The sequence below is a fragment of the Tachypleus tridentatus genome, chromosome 9 (genome assembly GCF_004210375.1).
Source record: "Tachypleus tridentatus isolate NWPU-2018 chromosome 9, ASM421037v1, whole genome shotgun sequence".
In the NCBI taxonomy this organism is placed as follows: domain Eukaryota; kingdom Metazoa; phylum Arthropoda; class Merostomata; order Xiphosura; family Limulidae; genus Tachypleus; species Tachypleus tridentatus.
The window spans coordinates 54248429-54268428 of NC_134833.1; the positions used below are offsets into that span (position 1 = coordinate 54248429).

The window sequence follows — 20000 nt, forward strand, 5'->3', positions numbered from 1 at the left end:
CATGTAGCAAAGGAATTCAAAGAATAGCAATGCAATCATAATTCAGTGCATGCATTGCATAACTGATCAAGTAGCAGAGTCATAAACTGTAGTTACAAAAGATTTATTCAGCTTAAAGTTTATTTTCTTTTGAGTTAACATCTTGCACTGAAAATATATAACTTGGGCTGTGGTGAGTAATATATATTGTGTAATTAATATTATTTGTTATAAGACATTTATGACAACTATAATTTTAATCATGCTTCACTAGCTTGTCAAAGGCGTTTGCACCATAACAAAATGTATTGTATAATTTGTTCGTTTCGGATATTGGCACAAAGCTACACAACTGCTATCATTTTCTTACTGTCCATAATTTTGAATTGATAACCTGATGAAAGGGTATTCCATCGATAGTACTTATCTGCAACTCTTGGGCTACTCTGTTTAAACAGTGGGATGTTACTGACACTTTAAATGGACCCATGACTTCGAAGTGCGGAATGCGATTTTGCGGCAACAGTCTGGCTCTCTCATCATAGGGCCACGTTCAGGTTTCTGTTGTGCAGATATTACTTGGCCTGCAATGAATCAGAATCTGTGTGATCTTTGTATAAATAAAAGGGTTTCAGTCAGATGTGATTAATCAGTTGCGATGCAATTTTGCTAAATATTAGCTTCAATTTCGTTTTTTTCGGATACTAATTTGGGTTAGTTTTCAAGGTATAATATTTTATATATAGTCATCTATTTCCTGGAAGAATAAACGTAACATCGTTATTATGAAATTACGTTTGAATATCTGTGTACTCTGTACGTAAAGTGAGCAACACAAATATGCATATTTTGTCTACAAAGCGTACCTAGCACAATATGTAGCAGAGACCCCGAAATAAAACATTGTATAATCTTGATTTCAAACCCACAAACTCTTGGAAAGTTTTCACACTCTGCTAGTTTATTTCTCTCTTCTTTTTTTTTTTAATTAGGTTGTGTAACAATTACTGTAGTACCCAATATTTGTTTCGTAGTGTTTAATTCGCCTCAAAATCTGTGGAATTTTCCTACTGGCTGTTGGCATTTTCTTATACATAATAATATTGTGGGAAGGCGTGTGCATAGTCATTGAATTTATGAATATGTATTCTACGTATTAAATTTCACTAATATAAGTAGTAAATATTTAACAGTGTTTGTTATCGTTTAAGAATTCGGTACAAAAAATAAAATAATATTGAGCAGACAAACTGACACTTTATCTTGCACAATTAATACACAAATAAACTAAAGTTAATACCTGGGAACTTTAAAGATAAACTTAGTTCAAGTTATACTATAAGGTACTGGGCCTTGTTTCAATGCCTAACATCGTTTTTCGTTTAAGTTATAGTCGCAGTTTGCTTGCTACTTGGCGAATTCTTATACTCCTAGTACGAACATGGGTATCAACATGGAGATTCCAATATTCACATGTCTAAAGATTTAGTGTCTGTAGGCTGACATTTATTTACTTTTATAACATTTATAACCAATTTTCTAGACTCCAGTACTTTATTTCTAAATTTAACTTATTCAGTGTTCGAACTCATTGTACAGTTGTGTTAAAAGTTTGGAGAACAATATATATTATTATATACTTGTTAGCGGGATTCTGCTATACAAGGACCTGCAACGTGCCTTCCAATTTGTTTTTCGACTGTTGAGCACATAATAGAATCTAGATTTCATGTAGCCAGCGGCAAGCGCTCACTCAGCATTCAAGACGAAACTCGTATTTTCTGTCGGTGTTAAAAGCTCTAAAATATTTTAGTCACTGGAAGCTAAAATATTTAAAACTCCCACGTTTTGTACTCTTTTTATTGATATGCCTGAATAGCATTTTAGGGCTCTACTAGTCACGAGTTTCGGGTGAGCATTTGAATGCCAATATTCCAAAACTTGGGAGTGTCTCGCCTAGCGTTGACTTGGGTGGGTTTACATTGTTGCTGTATTTTAGTTATTTTTCCGGAGCAACTGCTGCTATCGTTTAAAGACTCAGATATGAGAGTACCGGAGTAAGGTTCTGCAGGACAGTGACCTGTGATGATGGGCTAGTTGTTTTTAAGCCGACCAGGTTACACTCAGTGATACAGTATCACACCCACCACGTGCTGTGTAAAAGGAACTGGGTGCCTCTAAAAAGGACCGCTAAAATTCACTTAACAGAAAAGAAAGTCAAATCAAGTTACAGCCTTTGTTTTCGGAAATAAATTTTATCTCTTTGTTTAAGACTAGCTATGCACGTCTAAGCCACAGTAAAAATCAATGTCCTCTTTTAACCAACCACCCAAACAATTTTATCTGAATATCCTTTATATGGACGAAACAGTGATGTTCTAATCTTCTTGTTATCCTCTTATATAAGATATCCAACAGATTCTGGTAATTTTCATCTACTGTTTTACTTAGTGTCGCAGCGTTGGCAAGTGACTGTTATGCACATTTTCCACATTGTACTTATGTGTTTTGTTTTGAAATTTAGCAAAGGTGCTTTATTCGTCAATAATACAGTAAAGAGCTCCTAACCGCGAAAGAAACAATTTTTTTATAGATGAAATTGATTCTGCTGTTGTTGCGTGGCTCTAGTTAAACGCATAACTACAGGATGAGTAACTTACCTGTTCTCAGATTTTTGGCGTCGTAAGCCGCCACACTAAGCCAGTCGGAGATACTAATTTTTATTTTGTGCCATTAATTTTAGAAAAAGCATACATGATAAAGCACAACCAGCATCAGTAAATTTCGATGGAGTCCAGGTTACATTGATTTTTTTTAATAGCTATATTAAGAACTAGCAATTAAATAGGAAAAAAAAATCAGTGTTTTATGTCATATTATACAAACAGAAGGTAATGTGCTGGTTATGATGAACCGTGATAAATGTTAGTGAATTTTGCTTCTGAAGTATAACCGAAAGTCTTGACTGGATGTAATAGGGGTTAGTATACTGAGCAGTGAACATCAGGGCCTATGGTTCGAAACCCATTTCCTCCTAAATCGCGATCTATAGTTTGGGGCCATTAATATATTGTAAGAATGACGATTGTAAGAAAACTAAGAAACTTAAACCAAAAAAATGATCAAATAATATTGTTAAATTAGAACAGTCCAAGAGCTGTGATGGGTATTTGGACTAGTTTTCTAGTATTGCAGCTCAAAACTGAGCCCAGTTAGTGTGGATATTCCTTGTGAAGCTTTTTCGTGAATATTCGAAACAAACAAAGAAACAACTGCGTGGAAAGCCATGTAGTAAGTAAGTTGATATAGCATCTGAAGACGATAGTCTCTCTTTAACAAACCTTAAATTTGTATTCACTCATACTATTACCTTTATATTATCGATTTTTTATCCTTCTTCACTAAAAGGAAAATTAAATTAAATAATCTTAATCTGCCCTTACTAAATAAACCAGAATCGTCTTATTAGCCCTTCTCTGAATCCTTTCTTTTAAATCAATGTCCTTTCTTAGATAACAGATATAAACTGTATACAGTACTGAAGTGAGTCCGAACTAGTGATTTATATAGACAGATAATTACAACTTTCGATATGTAATCAGCTTCTCTGGAGATACACCTTAAAAGTCTATTACTTTTACTACTTGCAATAGAGTACTACTGCGATGGCTTAAGTAACTTATCCGCCAGTATATCAAGATACTTTTCTTGTTATTTTTGTTTATGAATTAAGCACAAAGCTACACAATGAGTTATCTGTGCTCTGCCCACCACGGGTATCGAAACCAAGTTTTTAGCGTTGTAAGTCCGCAGACATACCGCTGAGTCACTGGGGGGCGATACTTTTCTTCAGATATGTGTTGTATTAATTCCCATCTTTATTAAGTATGTAATCCAAACTATAATGACCCAAATGCATTTCCTTGCACTTACTATAATTGAAGGTAAGTTGCCAAATTTTGGTCCAACCTAACAACTGATCCAAATCATTCTAGAAATGACTAAGAGTTTACTGTCATCAGCAAACTATATTAAATATTCTCTTACCAGTTTTATTAATGTAAGTAAGAAAAGTAATGTCCCCTGCACAGATTCCACTTCTAACAATGGTACACGCTGGCTGTACTATTTAAATAACAACCATTTTCTTGCTCTAATCTAGCCACCGTACAATATAATAAAGTAGTCTATCCAACCACCTACCAGTGTGATTTTCTAATGTTTTGGCGCTTTATCAAAAGCTTTTTGAGAATTTAAGTATGCGAAATCTCCGCTCTGTTCATCGTCGAAATAACAAAAAGCATTAAATAAAGAAGGAAAACAATAACATTAGTGAGGCAAGGTGAACCCATGTTAGCATTTATTTATGATATTGTATTTTGGTAAGTGATATTGTAAAACTTTTTTATTACACTCTAGAATTATTCATACTGCAAAGGTAAGACTAACTGCCATAGCATATAGAGGGAAATGCTAACCACACCTTTTAGAAATAGAAGTAACGTTATCAACTCTCTAGTCCTCGGGCTTCTGCCCACTGTCTATTGACTTACTGGGACTGTAGCCCGCCAGTGGCACAACAGACTCATGCCGCTAGAAACCGGGTTTCGATACTCGTCGTTGACAGAGCACAGATAGTCTGTTGTGTATCTTTGCGCTTAATTCCAAACAAACAAACTGAGACTGAAAGAGACGCTTGCATATCTAATCTTGGACTTGTTTCAAAACTCGGAATGAAACATTGTCTGGTCTACTGCTTTATATCTTTTTAATATATCCATCTTTCATTTTACCACCAAGGGATTTGAGTCTGCCCGATTCAAATCAATCCCAATATTTTCAGTAGAATGCTCACGATAGAGACATCTTATAGGTTGTCCTTTCCTGTAATATATATACGTGTGTGTAAATACGTACAACTTGATTTTCAGTTTTTAGTCTTAATACAACTGTTTGAGAGTTTTCTTTGAAACTACAGCAGGTTAGAAGGCTTGACTCGCTGTCTGAGGGTCGCGAGTTCGTATCTCCGTCCCATCAAACATGCTTGCCCTTTTAGCCATGGAGACATTATTATATAACGGTCAATCCCACTATTCGTTCGCAAAAAATATAGCCCAAGAGTTGGCAGTGGGTAGTGATGACTAGAGCTAGCTGCCTTTCCTCTAGCTTTACGTTGCTAAATTAGGGACGGCTAGCGCAGATAGCCCTCATGTAGCTTTGCGCGAAATAAAAAACAAAACAAAATCGTACTAATTACCACAAAATAAGTTTTTTCTTTGTTAGTTCAAGAGATAATTTCGATATGTGAAAGACTAAATCCATATTATTACCATCGTTATTGCTTGAAATTATTAGCATTTTTACATGCAAACTATATATATATATATCTTACACATTCTTGCATGAATTAGTACAAATACATATCTTTACGCTAAAATAATTAAAATTGTCTTCTTTTTCAGTTTCAGAGGTTCTCCAATTAGTACCTTATGCAACTTCTTTAGGATGCTTCACTAGATTATGCTTTTATTTGTCAGAGAAACTTTACAAAACCTCAGATACTTCAGCCTCTTTCAGATATGGTAATGTCTTACATGGTAATTGCGGCTTCTATCGAATTTATAGTGACACTAATAACGGAAAAAATAACAACAAAAAACACTAGTTGTGTCTTTGTTTGTTTGTTTTGAATTTTCGCCCAAAGCCACGTACCAACACCAATTCCCACAATAAAACTAAGGATGAATGAGAGTCATATATAAACTACAAAAATCGCGGTGTCACTAAATAAATAATGGCAGCCTTATTTCTAATATATCAAACTGAAGGCGAGTAAACGTCACGTCTTTAGTCTGAATCACCAACATTAATTAAGCTCCCATTATCTAAACCTTTCCATGATAAGAATGTGCTTCTGTACCCACCAGCTTACCTTCGAAACTATTGATAAACGCTATCACATTTCACCGTACCTTCAGCAGTATTCCTACAAAGAAACAGATTTAATGTACGACAAACATTTACAATGGAATATCAACAGGAGTTCTTTATATCTATTTTTAACATATCCATTACAGACAAACAATAACGAAATATTCCGTTTATACAGATAATGTATAAAGTCTATACAAATTATTTATTAAATTACGGTAATTGTTTTTACAGTGAACTTTCTAGAACATTTTTCTTTATCCGACAGATATTTGAATGTACACTTATTCTAAACATTCATGATGACAAGAAACCCACTTGAAGTAAAATATATTCTAAAGACGGCTGGCATGGACATTATTATTAATTGAATTTTTAATACCCATACCACCTATCTTTAGAATATATTCTTAACTTTGCTTAACCCGTTAACGCAAACTGGACTCTTTAATTAATTAGAAATTCTACATTAATATAAATAATAATAATACACCTGAAGGGTGGACACAACACGGATAACCCATGGTGTTGCTTTGCGCTTTACAACAAATAAGCAATCATTCTTGTTTGTTTGTTTTGGAATTTCGCACAAAGCTACACGAGGGCTATCTGTGTTAGCCGTCCCTAATTTAGCAGTGTAAGACTAGAAGGAAGGCAGCTAGTCATCACCACCCACCGCCAACTCTTGGGCTACTCTTTTACCAACGAATAGTGGGATTAACCGTAAATTATAACGCCCCCACGGCGTGGAGGGCGAGCATGTTTGGCGCGACGCGGGCACAAACCCGCGACCCTCCGATTGCGAGTCGCACGCCTTACGCGCTTGGCCATGCCAGGCCCATGTAAGAGAGAGAGTGTGTGCTAAACACAGTGTATATTTTTGGACACACCAAATTTGTTGTTCATTTTTTAATGGAAATATAAATTTGTTTCGCAAAGCAATAAAGCATATTTGGTACTTTTCCTTCTTTACTCAGGAAGAATGTATCATTTTCTTCAATCAGAATAATCGAGTAATCAGTACAGACTAGAAAACTGTTTTGTGTCAGTATCCGTTTTCTTTTTTTTCTCGGCGTGTTCTTACATTTAAATAAAGAACGCGTTGTTTTAGCTAAGCCAAAAATTAGCTTGGTTAATTAGTATTCAAAAACGATTAAAATTTTCTGCTTGGTTTCGTCATTTCCTATAGTACTATTTCAGCTGCCTTTTTAACTGGCAACTAGTTTAGAGGTGTAAGAATAATGTATTTCCTTTAGTTGCTTAACCGTTGATCTATTATTGTCCTGTTAATGTTCCGTTCAAGAGGAAAACCCATGCATGTGTATGAGCCATAGAATGAAAATAAGAATTCGCGAGCAAAAGCAATTTGTGCAACCACCCTGTCATAAAAGCATTTGACCAATCAGTTGAAAGTACACACGTTCCAAGTCTGACCTTGGCTGTGTTTCACCCGCCACCTGGCTGCGTATGGCGGCACTTTTTTGTGATGCGCCGACTCAAGTGGGTTTTGATTTTATACAGGTCATTATCAATCCGAAACATCCAGTGCCTTTGGATTTTAATGAGGCAAAAGATGGTTAAATTACTTACCCATGCGGTTTCCTAATTAGAATACGTACATTTAAATGCTACGAGGTAGGACTCTTTCTTCAAGCAGATGACGCTGCTGTAGGTCTTATTACCCGGTTTCATAAGTATCACATGCGCTTAGTTATAGTTAGGCATCTAAACGAAGCTTCCGTGTGTGTGTTCGGTTCGATGCTGCAGGCCAGGTGGTTAAGTCACTCCACTCGTAATCTGAGGGTCGCGGGTTCGAATCCCTGTCAAACCAAACATGCTCTCCCTTTCAGCCGTGGGGTCGTTATAATGTTTCCGTCAATCCCATTATTGGTAAAAGAGTAGCCCAAGAGTTGGCGGTAGGTGGTGATGACTAGCTGCCTTCCCTCTAGTCTTACACTGCTAAATTAGAGACGGCTAGCGCAGATAGCCTTCGTGTGGCTTTGCGCAAAATTCAGAACAAACGATGATGCATTCCGTTTAGGAGTTATTCAGATAAATACGAAACTAAATGAATTGACGAACAGGAAATCTGTAATGAACACATACAGCAGGCGAAAAGAAGTTTTGAGTCAAAATATTAAAAAAGAAGTTTCACTAGTGTCACTATTGCGATGCATCTTACCAAATTTCTGTACAATAAAACTATGCTCGTAGAAACGGTGAATAAGTGTTTGACCTCTGATCGTCATCTGTAACGTGAGAAATATTTCATGTTGCCTGTCTTAGAAATTGATGTTTCGAATACAGACATCTGTCGAGCAATTTCTAACTTATCCTCTAACACCAATGTAGCTAGCGATAAAACATCCCGCTCAGTTCTATCTGTATCAATATAATAGTTGTGTGGTTTATATGCGCGTTTTCACTACCACCTCATTCCCTGTTATCAGATCTTCACGAAACGAAGAAACATATAAAACTGCGCTTTGTGTGTGTTTTTTTCTTATATCAAAGCCACATAGGGATATCTGCTCAGCCCACCGAGGGGAATCGAACCCCTGATTTTAGCGTTGTAAATCCGGAGACATACCGCTGTACTAGCGGGGGGGACTGCGCTTTGAGGTTTTATGTTTTGCAGTTTATGTAGGCATTTTTGCGTTTCTCACAATGATATGTAAGGGAAGCAACTTTTTATCTCCTCAAATAACATTTCATTAATTATAAATTCACATAACTTCTGTCCAGGGGACGGGTACAAAAGACAATAAAGTGATGTCAAGATATATGTGTAACAACTTTACAACAGAATTGGTGTCTGCTAAAATAAAAGTTATCGATTTTTAACTGAACAACAAACTACAAAGAACTGCTGCTCCTTAAAATTCACCAGATATCAGAAGGTGTATTATTAATATATAATAGTAGCAAATCCCACTGTTTCTTTAAGATTCTTGTCTGAAAGTTACAAAGCAAGATATTGTACCATCTCAACAATTTCAGTAGCGTTATTAACACGTTAAAATATCAAAATTATAATATTAAAACATTGAGAACAAATTGTTTTATTTTTAACTTTGGTAACTGTATTTAAGCAAAATATCCTATCGGGAGACGATTGAACTAGAGGAATGAGATATTGAAAACAAAACCACATACTGGAGATATGTGTCTGTGTGTGTTTTTTCTTACAGCAAAGCCACATCGGGCTATCTGCTGAGTCCACCGAAGGAAATATATTCATAACAAAATCATTTCGAGTTCGTTGCCTCATAAGGTGTTTTAATCTCACATATCAACTTTGTTGGAACTGGTCCAACTCTAATGTTACGCTTGTCATGTACTGTATGAATCTTTCTGCTGTTCTTGTGAAGGAGTGCTTAAAAATATTATATTAAACATTTTCACAGTTCATGCTACAGAAGTACAGAGGTGTCAGAAACTAAGCGTGAGTGCAACAAACAGCTCACACTTTGCTAATGGGTTCAAGTGTGTAAAGGCATCTACAAAACATATTTAATTTAAAGAAGAACAAACTGATATGCAGTGTTACAAGGTGAACTAGGATCAGAATAACTATTAGTTCATCTTTGGAATACAGTAATGTCAATACTATTCGCACCAGATGTCCAGTTTAGCCCACATTCATTTCAACTCTTATTAGTGACTGCTTCAAAGAACATTAAATATAATTCTTTTGATCAAGTGCTAAGCATTTGTAAAATCCTGACATAAAATCACAATTGTAACTGCTTAAAAGAAGTCACGTGAAAAAGAGTTACAAAGTTAATTTACAATTTTTTTTTTTGATAAATGTATTCCATGTGTGTTCGTGTTTTATACACCAACATTAATTAGGAAATGTAGATAGTTACCTATTTCTCACCACCTATACCTTTACAACTAAATGTATTTCGTGCCATCTCTGTACAGATGAGTTCGGGTAACTCCTAATTTTAGAAACAACCTTGAAATTTGTGGCGATTATCTAACAAAAAAACGCGACATAACCGGTTTGTACTCCATCTAATCATTCATAATAAAAACGTAATTATAGTTTAACGTGTATTAAGGAGTCTTTATTAACAGTAATGAAGCTAACTTATTTTAATGCCACATTTAACATTGTACTCGTCTTTTGTGGTGTAAATGTTGCTTCTTGTACCGTTTGACTACTTTCAAAATTTAAACAATGTATTAGAAAAAAAAAAACTCGGCTATTTCTATTTCAGAAAAAATTGTATTATATATCACGCATTCCGCTTAAACAGAACAAAAAAAGGACTTTGGCTCTGTTATTCTGTAAGCGCTGACTGAAAGAAACGTTTTTTCCAGATTCTGGAACTTACATGAAGATGGATGAAGGTTTGTACATGTGGGCATACTTATAGAAAAGTACGTGAAACACTAGGAAAACAATCAACCTAAATTTCGCGGATACAAACGTTCACAGCAAAATAGGAGGCAGAAAAGTAGATAAAAGCTTCCGATTGCAGGCCTCACAGGAACGTAGATGAAAGCTTGCAAGTACAGTCACTCACCGGAACGTAGAAGAAGGCTTGCGACTACAGGACGTGCAGAAACGTAAATGAAGGCTTGCGAGGACAGGACGTACAGGAATTTATATTAATTATCGTGAAAACGATCGCTCACAGGTACCTAAATGAAGGCTTACTAATACAAGCATTTACAGGAACCTTGATGAAGGCTTGCGTGTACGGTATTTATAGAAACGTAAATAAAGGGCTACGAGTACAGGAGTTACAAGAAAATGATGTGTTCCTCTACGAGTATGTAGACAATCGCAGAAAAGCGATACATTCAAATATCATTATACAGAAATGCTTATTGAAGGAATGAGGTTAACGTAGAATAAGTGTATGTATATATACTTATTATACGCTGGCTTGGACGTTCGTTGGCCATTCTGTATATGTATTATCGATGCATCATGCAACTCAGTGGGTATTTAAACATATCTCAATAGTATGTTAATAGTGTGGACATGTATGAAGACATGAAACTCTGGATTATATGACTTTGTGAGGAAGTATATAATATTGATAATTGAAGTAGTCCTAATACTTCGCAAATCGAGAATTGTTACAAACGAACTCCACCAATAAATGGTAATTGATCGCTTTTTAGTACAACATTTAGAAAATTGGAGTTCAGCTGAATGTGACGTTGACTTGCTCACTTGTTAAGACAACAACAAGTTCACAGGTAATTTACTACATTCGTGCAATGCACACAAGAAAGTGACAGAAAGCCTGCGAGTGGATATAGTCATAGGACGGGACAGGAAAGATTGCGAGTGCAGGCACTCATAGGAAAGTAAAAGAAAGTGCGAGTGCAGGCACTCATAGGAAAGTAAAGGAAAGTTTGCGAGTGCAGGCACTCATAGGAAAGTAAAGGAAAGTTTGCGAGTGCAGGCACTCATAGGAAAGTAAAAAGAAAGTTTTCGAGTGCAGGCACTCAAAGGAATGTAAAGGAAAGCTTGCATGTGCACACACTAACAGAAAACTATAACAAGCTTGCGAGTGCATTCTCTCAGAAAAAATAGCGGAATTCCTGCGAATGCAAGCACTCACAGGACAGACTGTATGTAGGCCTACGTTGAAAGAAGTGTAATAAGTAAATCTTACACAACATGCAATAATTTTTTACACAAACTTCCAAGTGTACCCCCTCTCTAGTCTTCCGAATCAAAGCGATTGCAATCGAGAGCTGCCAAAATTGGTTTTGAAGCGATGGTGAAAATGGGTCTGGAATGAAGCATGTAAGTTATTGAACATTATTTTGCCATGCCAGTTGTAATGAGTTGTAGCAGAGGTGTTATTCTTTTTAGTGGGCTTGAAAGCTATCTATAAAGTGTCTGCATGTGAAACACCTTTGGATATCAACAAAACGTACGGTCTCCCCCTTAACATCAGTATGTTTAGTCATTATTTTGAAGGCTACTTCCTGACTAGGCTCGTGATCAAGGATTAAAAATGTCGCCTGTTTTAGCAACAAGATGCTTAAAACCACAGCAAAAACAAGTGTTGTGTTTGTTAGCACAAAGCTAAATAATCAATGAGCTATCTCTGCTACGTCCACTAAAGGGAATCGATCGCTGCTTTCTAGCGTTAGAAGTCCGTAAACTTACGTCAAACACATCAATGGGCGAACCACATGCAATGGGAAGAAATGAGTGCAGGCATGTTTTGGCTGTACACAATACAGTGTGGATATACAGTGCAAGTTTTGCTAAGTTATCCATTAAGAGGAGGAGAGAAGAACAAAAGTTTTGATAAGCTACTGCATGATGAAGGCTAGAGAAAAGTATGGCTACATACTTTGAAGATAAAAAATCCTACCAGTTTACAGTATTGCTGTGTTGGTTTCGAACATTGTGAATATGAATGTTTCAAAAACTTAATGTATAACTGGAACTCAAAGGTACAAGTATCTTAACAATTCTAGTTGCTAATATTAAGCAACAAGAAAGAATCAAACTACAGCAGTTAGTTTGAGAGGGGAAAGAAACTGGTGATCCATAAAGTGAGTACAAGTTCACACTAAAATCAAATTACCTGTTAGACAAAATTATTTTTACTGACGATAATCTGAGGAATTAATTATTATTTCATTTAGGTTTAAAATTCTAATAGGACACACGTTCAGGTTGAATTAAAATTTAATGAGATTAAGATTGGTATATAGCTCTACTTTACAGCTATAAACCTTATATTGTTGTATTATTACATGCCCTCAGGTGGTTCAATGGCTAGTCTGGGGACTTATAACGCTAAAAATCGGATATCCGTACCCTCAATTCGCTGAACACAAATAATACATTGTGTTGCTTTGTTCTTGAGGCAAAATGGTGTAAAGAAACAAGAAAAAGGAAGGAAAATGTATTTGAGGAAGAGGCTAAAGTGTATGTAAGAACTAAGCATGAGTACCAGGGGGGTATGACCCCCTGAAAATCTCACTTATGGGCTTAAAATGGAGCAGTTCCTAAACTAACACAGTAAAACGGCAAAAAATAGTGTATAGTGATCTTACAGTTATTAACAGGTAACAACCTGCCCCACCAGACGTATACCTACTGTTCACTGTCCTAAATGAAACGTCACCGTGGTTGTGCCCAGCACGTCTGAACGAAATTGCGCGAAGAGGAACATTGTGTAATACACTTCGTACTTTCTGTTTTTACTTGTCAGTGATATAGTAGTTTATTTTTATTCATTTATTTAAAACATAAGCTATCTGGTTATGTACGCATGGATATAAAATAATTAAACTGATGCAAGACATATCTAGTACCAGTATCTTTGGTATCACAGAATAACTAATCTTTTATTAAGCATAGATCTTCGCCAGAATAACTTGACTCATTTCTTTTCTTACTCAAGATAACACTTACACTTTGACGTGGAAATTGACATAGTTTTAAAGACATGTCAAGATTTTTTTATATCGTACGAAATATAAAAATATGTACAAAAAATGTAGAAATATGGGCAGTAAATAACGTACACAATATGTTATTGGGTAAAGGATAATATTCATCTTTCTGCGTGATTTAAGAATGCTACAGCAATGGTAGAGCTCTGGTGTTTGTGTATTTAGGTCTTTTAATCGCTAAAACGACGTTATTATGAGAGTAACCTGTATTTTGTGAGATTATCTGATAAGTAGTCCTTCAGTTTACCATTCAATATATTTAGGTTTTAATCTATTTTTAAATAAAAGCGTTCCAGGGACCATATTCAGTCTCCAATAAGTTAAAGTCTTCCTCCATAAATCACATAAGGGTCTTGCAAAATTTGACAGTAATATCAACAACGTATTGAAGAGGTTTGAGTTTAACTTGAACCATCTATAAGAGAACAGACTAGAACATAACCTTCACCAGATATATTTTAAGTTGTATACCATAGAAGATGGAGGAAAGGTTAGACCACAGCCTCCCGAACTTCATGTTATAACATATATCGTCTTAAAGAGCAGTGGAGTGAAATTGCACCAGACACTCATTGGAACCAACAACACACCACGCCTCACATAACAGTAACAGTTTTTCTTTCAGTTAAAGACACTGTGACATCATATTAGGACAATGGTTACTAAGCTTTTTCCTTAATGGTTAGCAGGATCTTACTTTTCAGCTTCTACACCAGGTGAGCCCGGCATGGCCACGTGGGTTAAGGCATGCGACTCGTAATCTGAGGGTCGCGGGTTCGCATCCCCGTCACACCAAACATGTTCGCCTTTCAAGCCTTGGGGACTTTATAATGTCACATTCAATCCCACTATTCGTTGGTAAAAGAGTAGCCCAAGAGTTGGCGGTGGGTGGTGATGACTAGCTGCCTTCCCTCTAGTCTTACACTGCTAAATTATGGACGGCTAGTGCAGATAGTCCTCGAGTAGCTTTGCGCGAAATTCTAAAACAAACAAACAAATAATTCTACCCTAGGAACTGGCATCGTTGTATATGTAGAATGTAGCTAAGTTTGTAATTCAGATACACGATTGAAAGATAAAATGCATGAATAGAAACAGATTTTTTTTAAAGTTTCATGCAAATAGTATGTATTTAGTTTATGAAAGCAACAAAGTTTCACAAGTGAACGGGACTCAGTGATCAGCATGTTGGACTATGAATCTGAGGGTACATTTTTTTCCCCCGTTAGCGTAAAAAACAACAACAACAAAAACTAGGAACGGCTAACACAGATACCCTCTTAGTAACTGCACGGGAATATCCCAACCCCCAAAAAAACGCATATAAACATAGGGTTCACTCCGAAATAAATTAGATTTTGTTAAACTGCGGAGTCCTAAGCACTTAAATAGATTCAGGCTTAATTACATAACCGTTGAGCTTTGTTTTAGCGTAAAGCTTCATAAAAGACTGTCTGCACTCTCTTCGCCACAGGGATTAAACCCTAAATTTTGATGTTATGAGCTAAGGGCTTGCATTTATCGGGTCTGACATAGCCAGGTACTTAGGACACTCGACTCGTAATCCGAAGGTTGCGGACTCAAATCCCCCTCATATCAAACATGCTCGCCCTTTCAGTCGTGGGGGAATTATACCGGTAATCACACTGTTCGTTTGTTAAGAAAGGTAGCCAAATAGTTGGCGGTTGGTGGTGATTACTAGTTGCCTAGTTTTCATTGCTAAATTAGGGACGGCTAGCACAGATAGTCCTCGTGTAGCTAGCTTTCTGTGAACTTTAAAACACACAAACAATTATGTTTACCGTTGAATCACCAGGGCCATGAGTTTCGTTTTAATTTAGTTATGAGATTTCTCGTCCTTGTAATATTTTGATATCCACTCGACGTTTATTTGAATTATATATTGTTACCAAATATCATCAAAGGTAGGATTACGTAACCAGTGATTTAAATTTATTATGAAAAATGAAGTAAAGAAGCAGTATCTTATTCTTGCCGGTAGGAGTGGTCATTGTTCAACGGTTAATATTCGTGAAACACGTGCTTGGTTTTAAAAAGTTACAAAATGAACAGAGTATAAAAAGATCATAAACTGTAAGTTCAAATGTAATTTATCGTCAGATTAATGGCAAGGACATCAACAGCTGACATTCACAGAGATCGATATAGCAATTATTTTTTATAAGAACTAATACGTATACCGTGAATCTCATTTCAATAAAGTGAGTTCATTTTTTGTTTTTTTTTCGTGTGTAATAGATGTGAAAAATGTACTATCATTACTTTTATAAGAACACTTATGTGACTTATAAAGTGTACTCGGATAGTTATGGGACAAAGTAAAATTACCCAAAAAATATCATGAGATTCATATCAGGATACTTGGACAAAGGTCCAACGAGACAAACTTTTCACGCTATTATCATCCCCATACTTATTGTTCAGTCCGACAGAAACACCATTTCCAAGTAATCTAGTTAATGTTGGGCATAATTATAAAGCAATCCATTACAATTTTAACACTTTCTTTCACGGTGGGGGGAGGTTCGCGGTAATTTATGGTGCGTGACATTTAAGCACAGATTTAAAGAGACGTGGGACCTAATTTTACCTGTATATTTTTACTTATAACAAATGCAGCATAATAGTTACTAACAACGTGTAGTTACGGGATCATCTTTGTGTAAAAATAACCGAAGTTCTAGTACTTCTATTGCTTGTTTGTTTTGGAATTTCGCACAAAGCTACTCGAGGGCTATCTGTGCTAGCCGTCCCTAATTTAGCAGTGTAAGACTGGATGGTTGAGTATTTTATGGCATAAGGCAGCTAGTCATCACCACCCACCGCCAACTCTTGGGCTACTCTTTTACCAACGAATAGTGGGATTGACCGTCACATTATACACCCCCTCGGCTGGGAGGGCGAGTATGTTTAGCGCGACGCGGGCACGAACCCGCGACCCTCGGATTGCGAGTCGCACGCCTTACGCGCTCGGCCATGCCAGGCCTACTTCTATTACACTTTAAAACAAATCTTCTTTCATTTGTCTTAACAAATGTGAAGTTTCCAGAGTTTTCTTTTCCAGTTTTCTCCTCCTCTAATTTGTAATTCATTTGTAAGAACTTCTAATTTAATAATTATATAAATTAAATAATAATCATACAGTTGTTTCAGAATTTAAAGCGATTTGTTTGTTTGTTTCTGAATTTCACGCAAAACTACACGAGAGCTATCTGCGCTAGCTGTCCCTAATTTAACAGTGTAAGACTAGAGGTTTGGATGGTTGATTTGGTATTTTATGGCATAAGGCAGCTAGGCTATATGTGCCAAGACTAGAAGGAGGAAGCTAGTCATCACCAACCACCGCCAACTCTTGGGCTACTCATTTACCAACGAATAATGAAATTGACTTCACATTATAACGACCCCACGGCTGAAAGGGAGAGTATGTGTGGTGTGACGGGGATTCAAACCAACGACCCTTAGATTATGAGTCGAGCGCTCTAACCACTTGCCCATGCCGAGCCCAATTTCGTGCAAAGCTACACAAGGCTGACCTCCACAAAGTTAAACGTAATTTTGAGAGACGGGGAGACTAGCTAGTTAACAGTACCTATCTCCAACTATTGAGTTACTTCTGTCTCGTCGAATAATAGGATTTGCTATAATTTTAATACTGCACTTAAAGCCGTGGAGTACAAAGCACGCTCTGATGTAGCGGGGCGAATCACAAATACACGAATTTACAGTCTGAGCATTAACCACTGAGCCACGTCAGACCTTCATTTTAATGAAATCAAATCCATGTATAAACTGACTAGAATTATGTAATGTTGTAGATCAATCAATACATAATAAAAGTAAAATCTATAATAATTGGAATGTATTAATTGAGTATTCTTGTTTTTAACGATTATTTTGATCGTAATTCTAATATGTCACGAAGTTCTGTTGTGTTAACTTAGGAGATTTATTTAGTACTGAATCCATACATTTAGTTAACAATGTAGAATAGGCATTCATTATGATAAATAAAATTTGATGAGGGTAAAATAAAGATTATATATAATAATGGCCATGGGTATTTTATGAGGCACCATTGTATTTCTTCATTCGTACGACATATAAATAATATCTGAATTACCAGTTCCTTGGATGGGTGTCCATATTACTGGAAATAGGCTCCCCGCTAGTAAAGCGGTAAGTCTACGGATTTACAACGCTAAAATCAGGGGTTCGATTTCCTTCAGTGGGCTCAGCAGATAGTCCGATGTGGCTTTGCTATAAGAAAAGAACACAAACACTGGAAACAGGTATTTATAAACATAATACAATTACTTTTTAAGAACATTTGATAAAAATTCAATTTTCATAACGTTTTAATTTTTATCTAAACCTTTGATTTTCTAAACAAAAATTATAGAATCCAAATTAAGGCTTCTTGATATACCACACTGTCTGTTGTTCCTTTTTCTTACAATATAAACAGGTTTTGATGGGATCCAATCCTTGAACATCCTATATAGAACTGACCGTACGAAATGAAAGGTTACTTTAAGACAATCCAGCAACTTTTAAGCTTTACATTAACCCCATTGCTGAGGGCTAATTTGTTTTACAAATTCTGATTTTAATTTTACTAGAGATCCATCTTTATTTGAAACATCATAGAAATAGTTTTTGCTCGTTAACTTTTAATAAATTCATTTCAGATCTTTTGACAGTCGTATTTTAATAGGTTTGTTTTGGGAAGTAAATGTTATCCTCTTTTAATAATCGTGTTTCAATTTGGTCGAAATTCCTTTTTTGTTAAATTAACAGTTTAAAAAAAATTTAGGACCAATTATCTAAAGGTAGTTTATCACATTTTGTTGTTCGTACGTTGTATCCCCACTCTGTCAGTTTTCCTCTGTAAATATCTTATTTTCTGTCCTAGTATTTTGCGGTAATTTTATTGTTGTTTTGTATTTGTTGCAGTGTTTTAGTAAATACATATATAATTAACGAAACCATACTATTATACAATTTCAATGGTACGATTAATTATTCCTTTGAAACTAGTTTTATGACTCTCCCCCAATCCGAATAATTTCCATGGTAGCGTGTAACAGCTGCTTAGATAATATTAGGTCGATTCAGAAACGTAATGAAAATTCGTGAGGTCTTTTTCTATGTATAAATACTTGTGCAAATAACCTTCGTGTTACTTTGCATCAAATTCGCCTCGTGGTCCACGGCACAGCTGGAGGCAATGTGGATCTCCCAACATGTATATTCTGCAAGCAGCTTATGAGCAAGTCTTGTATTTACATAGGTGTGCTGCTAAAACAGCTCCATGGAATTTTTCTAGTTGTTTGAGGATCAGTATATAAAGCTCCACCTCCAAGTACTTCCTGAATCATGGAATGGGAGGGTCCGATCACCGGATACGCCTGTCAGTGAGTGCACGTACCCCATGCAGTGTTTGTTACTTAATATCTGTGTAACTTGTGCACAAACTTTGTTTCTGACATTAAGCAGTACGCTGTCCAAACGGAAAAGACGTTTGTTCTATATACCGCTGTGGCAGCCCTAGGAAGTGCAATTATTAACCATTTAGTTGTAATCGAACAAAACCACATGATATCATGAAACTTCTCAAATATTCAGTACCTTTTAAGAATTTATTATTTAGTATACTTTCCTATAGAGGTCGTTATGTTACGCACATTACATACATTCTCCCCCAGTAGTACAGCGGAATGGCTCAGGAGTCACATCGCTCGAAACCAGGTTTCGATACCCGTTGTGAATAAAGCACAAAGAGTAAAAGAACAACAGCAATAAATACAAGGACATAAACTTTGTTTGGACATTATGTATATTGTTTTTGATATTGAAATAGTTTTGAATTCATTTGTCTTGTATACGGAAAATATGATGATAAATTTTGATTCGCCGTCATCACACTGTGTAAGAAATACAATTTTACTTCTTGACTCTGAAACTATTGAATCAGGCTGTAGTAATGTTTCTTGCAGGATGAACACACACTGCTAATTTAACTGCCCTGCATTTACACATACCAATTTTCATCACTAGATATGGTTATAAATCATTTTACGGTTCATTAAAACAGGGTGAAAACTAAAAAGATTTGAATATTGAAGATGAGGTAGTTCTATCCTATGTTATAATGAACATTAAAATCGTATGAATTTATATTTCGCTTCCAATTATAACAATTATGTATATATTATCTTTCACATAAAACTTCGAATTTCGAATTGGTTTGACTTTATCCATCTAATCGTCTTCGCTCGATCTAGGCTCAGACACAAATTAATTACTTATCGCACGCTACGTTTCATGCCATTGTGGGCCATTGAAATAAGTATCATGTATCTCTATGAACGCACGTATTTACTGCATAACTGGTCAATACGTGATCGTAGTTAATTCTTTTACTTCCCAAATGAGATTGAGGAATTTTGGCGTTTACACCCGAGGTTATATATAGTCAGTAATAATTTACAAACAATTTGGGGAGACCAATAAGATCGATAATTTTAAAATAACTATTAAGGAATATTCACTTGTATGCTTCACTGCATTCGAAAAACTTTCTCAGAGTTAATATTAACTAAAAAAGCGTAAAC

At 35.9% G+C, this 20000-nt stretch overlaps 1 protein-coding gene across 4 annotated transcripts in view; it reads left to right on the plus strand.

Moving 5' to 3' along the window:
• Positions 1–20000, plus strand: part of LOC143225265 (vang-like protein 2) — an 88073-nt gene that overhangs the window by 46703 nt on the left and 21370 nt on the right. Inside the window, exon 1 of one of the 4 annotated variants that reach the window (XM_076454347.1) lies at positions 11715–12453. The exons of the other annotated variants lie outside the window; for them this stretch is intronic. The gene's annotated coding sequence lies outside the window, so the exon portion shown is untranslated. Of the gene's footprint in view, positions 1–11714; positions 12454–20000 lie in introns of those variants that run through there. 4 annotated transcript variants of the gene reach the window in all.